Genomic DNA, 6,000 nt, shown 5'->3' with positions numbered 1-6,000 from the left:
AGAACAGAAACATGCATTCCAGTCCACATTTTTCTAATATATCATTCTAAACCAGGTAGAGCAAAAATAATTTTTCTTCAACACAACAACTTATAAACATAAAATTTGCATTTGATTTCACAATGTCAGAGAAGACCCCATAACAATAAACCTTGAACAACCATGTTTCATTTTCTGTGCTTACCCTTTCTTTCTGCTGTGAATGAGTGAGAAGCCTGGGATGAGGTTCTAGAACATGGTCGCAAAAAACATTCTCCTAATGCTTTTAGAGCGGGCTATGCTACAGAACTAACTTTTTCTTCTTCTTCTTCTTCTGAGAGTCGTCCTTCCTTAATACTCAGGAATAAATTTGGCGTGGTGAGTCTGAATACTTTAAACTTGATACATTAAAGCTTCACAGGTCAAAGTTGTCTACTTTCATATTCCTACTTCTTTAATACATATAGCACTGCTAATTTAAATTCTGAATATGATTATTTTAGACTTAATGAAGTACTCACTACTGGCCATGTTATGCCTTAATTGTCTCATTATTATCCAAACTACAAAATAAAAATTGAAGACAATTTTTTAGAATTCTTAAGGAAATATTTTCAATCTGTGCAATTAAATGTGTTTCACAATGCAATCTCAAAAGTATATCATTCCAAATGTTAAATATTTATTTCAAAGAAAAATGGACAGAAAGAACATGTTCTAATACTACACCTAAGATGACATGATAAACAGTAAGTATAAGACCTTTCAAAACATAGTACAATTAATATATTATCATCAAATAATTACAAAGTGGCCATTTGATTAGCTCAATTTTCAATCTATGCAGTCTAAGAAAGAGATATACAGAGTTAGTGTGACACAAACAGCAAAGGACATCTGCTCAAGTGTTTCAAATTCTCAATAAGAAAATAGAGTAAAATGAATGATTAAGTACAGCAATGTCTCTCACTATTGTCAACAGACTGAACCACCACCAGATGAAATTATTATTCTGCCAGCACCTGTTTTTGTAATTGTAAGTTTACCTCTGTACTCAGTAAATAAAATGGTATGGTTTATAAATTTTTATATTTAAGAAATGAGTATATATTAAGTAATAAATTCTCTCTCTCTCTCTATTTATCTATCTGTATCTCTCTCTCTTTCCTCTCTGTGTGTTTGTTTGTCTGTCTGTCTGTCTGTCTCACCATACTCTGTGTTTAATTCTGTGTATAGTCTATTACAGATGGCTTATTGGGAAATGAGTGTTTTTAAAGTGTGTGATAGAAACATTTATAGACAGTTTCTCATCTTGGGCTGTCTTTTTGGATTATATGAAGGAAAAGAGGAATCTTTATAAATCATATACTGAGTATTATTCTAGGAATGAAGAAAAGATCCATAAATGATACATGTGAAATCTTGGAGAAAATTATGAAACACTTAATGATAGAACATCACATAGATGTATACATAAAGCAATGTAGAAAACTCTATGCTCAGTTTCAAGGTGATGACTAAAGCTCACTTTATGGAATAACTCTCACCAGGCAGGAAAAACCAATATACTGAAAGAATATCCAGCACATGATATTTTATCTAGGTACTATATTGTACAATGTACAGAAAAATAAGAAGAATGAGAGGATTTATGCTGTACTCTATAGTACAGTGTCTCCAGTTTTCTCCTGGAATAAGCTCCAATCAAAGCTTCTGTTATGATTCAACTAAGAGAAGACTTGGTTGGGAAATTACCCTGTCAAGTGATCCATTTATTTAGTTGGTAATCACAAGTCAGTGTGTCAATAAATTTAATGGTCAACAACAGGGACTAGATGAAATCAAACCATGGTGGAAAAAACTTTGATATTTATTGGAAATCACAAGAGGTCAGGGATAGACTTCATTGAAAATATGTAGGCAGACCATGTTCAAACAAATAAAGCATATATGGTATGTGTATGCAGTTTGTGTGTGTGTATGTGTGTGTGTGTGTGTGTGTGTGTGTGTGTGTGTGTGTGTATACAAGAACATAGATGGAGAAATATGCTTTAAGATTCCCTTAGGTTCACATATATCTGGCTTAATATACATAAAATATATTCTTATAATTGGTAGATAAAGTAAAATTAGCCTTGAAGAATTACTGAAACTATTCAAATGATTATCTTCAAAACAAGAGCTCATGCACTGGGGAAACTGCAAAATAATGTTGTACATCACGTGGTACATTTTTGTACATGCATAGTATAAATGCTACAAGTGTTCATTGAAATTTTACATGTGATATAATCCACATCTCATGTATTTGTCTGTTTTAATCCATGAGTGTGGGGCTGTGGATGTGGGAGAAAGAGGGAAGTAGGAAGGAAACTGTGGCCCGTACGCCAGGATTCCCGGGCTCTGGGCGAGCTGACACGGGAGGACTGCTCACGCTTTCCATGCAGCCCCAGGTGGGCATCTGGCTGTGGTAAGCCACTGACCCCACACAGTGGGTGGTGGACAAGAGGCAGCCTCAGGAACCAACTTCTCAGCCTCTGGCATCCCATGCTGGATACAGCGGAGGAGCTGAGAACAGAATAGGGACCTCCAGGCAGCACTTGGCCCCAGGGATGAAGAGAGGAGAGGCCAGGGGGAGAGGCAGCACTGGATGGTTCCCACAGGGGCAAAAGTCCTTGGTCAGGTCCATGGCTGGAGCACAGAATTGCCTTCTAGAGGGAGGTTAGACAAGGCTCCTTAGGAGAAAGCCTATCACATCATTCAAGCATGGCGGGCCTTGATGATGAGAGACAGTCTGTGGTTTTAGAGCATTATTGTAGAGAGGCAGGGGAAAGAGAGAAGGTAGAGAGAGGGAGAGGCCAGCCACGGCCATGTGGAGAGAGGGGGAAGAAAGAGAGAGAAGGAGGGCTAGAGAGTAAGAAAGGTAAAAGCTTAAAGAGAGAAAGAGGTGGGGCCAAGCAGCTCCTCTTATAGTGGGTTGGGCTATCTTGCTGTTGCTAGGTAACTGTGAGGCAGAGCATATCAGGATATAGTCAGGTAACTGTGGGGGTGGAATCTAGTCAGAATTCCAGAATCTTGGGACATTGTTGGCCTGACTGATAGCCACAGACCTCCCCTGTGGAGGCTGTTGGGGAAGTAACTTCAACAGGAGCCAGGGGTCCAGGACACATGATCTAATGCCTTCCATCCCATGTATGTGGAAATTACTACCCACCGGGTCCCACTGGGGTTCAAGACATAAGCTCGACTGGAGACCAGGCTGTCTGTGCATAGCCCATTGCCCCATAAGCGAGTAACATTTTGTGGCTAAAAACTAGAATAAAAATACAGATGTCTTACTACTCTATAAACAGGAAAATGTCCCTAATAAATCATGAGTATGTCAAATAAGAAACAAAAATGTATAGGTTTTAATGATTCCCTTTTTCTTTACTTGCAGATAAAATCTCCATTCTCCTATTGATCATTTGTAACTTTTAGGACAACCACAGGTAAGGAACCATACCATTATGATACTCCTGTGGGCTGCCTACATTCTACAAGCACAGCTCTCTGATACCCCACCACCACCACCACCACTAACTGAATTTTGACCTGTTCTTCAATGCACATCCCCAACATGATTATAAAAGTGAATGGCAACTATCATTTCATCCATTCATAAATTTTGTTTCTCATTATCAGAAATAATATTATGATAAACAGTATTTTATTAGCATAGACCATATTATTATATATCAAAAACACCTAAAGAAAAATAAATACCAAAATATCTGTGGCAAATTTCATGTTGATATAAAATCCTCATAAAACTGAAGAAAAGAAACACATACCAGCAAAGCACTCATAAAGTTAGGCTTTTACATGTAGATGAAGTCTCCCAGGCAATTGACATTTGATATTACCACAATTTGTCCCAATAACTTCTTAATGCAAAAGACTCTTTTGTGGTTTAATGAACATCTAACATAAAATTTTCAATTACCCAAAGAGTTTATGAAACCACTATAATTATATTTAGGTTTATTTTCACAAAGAATGTTCAGGTGTCTCTGGGAATAGCATTACAACAGGATAAATATATAAATATATCCCAAAGAAGTATTCTTGTGGCAAGATTTTTTACTATAGCTCTCCATTTTTTATTTGTTTACTTGTGTTTTGTTTTGTTTTTCATTTTTAATAGATATTTTCATTATTTATATTTCAAATGTTATCCTGTTTCCTGCTTTCACTTCCAAAAACCCCCTATCATATCTTTCGCCCTACTTCTATGAGTGTATTACCCCACCCATGTACCCACTCACAATTCCCCATCCTGGTATTCCCTTACACTGGGGTATCAAGCCTTCACAGGACCAAGGGCCTCTTATACCACTGATGTCCAACAAGTCCATCCTCTGCTACATATGCGGCTGGAGCCATGGGTCCCTCCATGTGTACTCTTTGGTTGGTGGTTTAGACTCTGGAAACTCTGGGGGTACTGGTGAGTTCATATTGTAGTTCCTCCTATGGTACTGCAACCCCCTTCAGCTCCTTCAGTCCTTTCTCCAGCTCCTCCACTGGGGACCCCATGATCAGTCCAATGGTTGGCTCTGAATATCCACCTCTATATTTCTCAGCCTCTGGAACAGCCTCTCATGAAGCAGCTATATCAGGCTCCTGTCAGCAAGCACTTGGTGGCATCGAAAATAGTGTCTGGGTTTGGTAACTGTATGTGGGATGAATCCCCAGTTGGGACAGTCTCTGAATGGCCTTTCCTTCAGTCTCTACTCCACACTTTGACTCTGTATCTCCTCCCATGGGTAATTTCTTCACTTCTAAGAAGAACTGGAAGTATCTTTGGTCTTCTTTCTTCTTGAGATTCACATGCTATATAAGTTATATCTTGGGTATACCAAGCTTTGTGGCTAATATCGACCTATCATTGAGCGCATACTATGTGTATTCTTTTGTGATTGAGTTACCTCACTCATAATGATATTTTCTACTTCCATCCATTTGCCTAAGAATTTCATGAAGTCATTGTTTTTAGTAGCTGAGTAGTACTCCATTGTGTAAATGTACCACATTTTCCATATCCATTCCTCTGTTGAAAGACATGTGGCTTCTTTAGAGCTTCTGGCTACTATAAATAAGGCTGCTATGAATATAGTGGAGCATGTGTCCTTTTTATATGTTGAAGCATCTTCTGGGTATATGCCCAGGAGAGGAATTGCTGGATCTTCAGGTACTACTATGTCTAATCTGAGAAACTGCCAGACTGATTTCCAGAATGGTTGTACCAGCTTGAAATCCCACTAACAATCTTTCTCCACATCCTTGCCAGCGTCTGCTGTCACCTGAGTTTTTGATCTTAGCCATTCTGACTGGTGTGAGGTGGAATGTCAGGGTTGTTGTGATTTGCATTTCCCTGATGATTAAGGATGTTAAACATTTCGTTAGGTGCTTCTCAGTCATTCGGTATTCCTCAGATGAGAATTATTTGTTTGACTCTGTACCCCATTTTTTAACTTTTTATTGGGTATTTTCCTCATTTACATTTCCAATGCTATCCCAAAAGTCCCCCATACCCTCCCCCCCAACTCCCCTACGCTCCCACTCCCACTTTTTGGCCCTGGCATTCCCCTGTACTGGGGCATATAAAGTTTGCAAGTCCAATAGGCCTCTCTTTCCACTTTTGGCTGACTAGGCCATCTTTTGATACATATGCAGCTAGAGTTAAGAGCTCCGGGGTACTGGTTAGTTCATAAGGTTGTTCCACCTAGACGGTTGCAGATCCCTTTAGCTCCTTGGGTATTTTCTCTAGCTCCTCCATTGGGGCCCTGTAATCCATCCAATAGCTGACTGTGAGCATTCACTTTTGTGTTTGCTAGGCCCCAGCATAGCCTCACAAGAGACAGCTATATCTGGGTCCTTTCAGCAAAATCTTGCCAGTGCATGCAATGGTGTCAGCGTTTGGAGGCTGATTATGAGATGGATCCCCGGTTGTACCCCGTTTTTAATATGGTTATTTGGTTC

General features: G+C 39.1%; 1 long non-coding RNA gene across 7 annotated transcripts in view; it reads left to right on the top strand.

The window, feature by feature from the left end:
* Positions 1 to 330: 330 nt before the first annotated feature.
* Gm32772 overlaps positions 331 to 6,000 on the top strand; it is a 79,021-nt gene continuing 73,351 nt past the window's right edge. For 4 of the 7 annotated variants that reach the window (XR_001778050.1, XR_001778052.1, XR_881842.1 and 1 more), the window contains exons 1-2: positions 331 to 357; positions 3,419 to 3,470. This is a non-coding gene — a long non-coding RNA (predicted gene, 32772). Of the gene's footprint in view, positions 358 to 983; positions 1,016 to 3,040; positions 3,172 to 3,418; positions 3,471 to 6,000 lie in introns of those variants that run through there. The other 3 variants (XR_881844.2, XR_881845.2, XR_881843.2) reach the window with 3 other exon arrangements.

Source organism: Mus musculus, chromosome 7 (assembly GCF_000001635.26).
Source record: "Mus musculus strain C57BL/6J chromosome 7, GRCm38.p6 C57BL/6J".
Lineage (NCBI taxonomy): Eukaryota > Metazoa > Chordata > Mammalia > Rodentia > Muridae > Mus > Mus musculus.
Note: the sequence above shows the minus strand (reverse complement) of the source record. Positions and strands in the feature narration are given on the sequence as shown.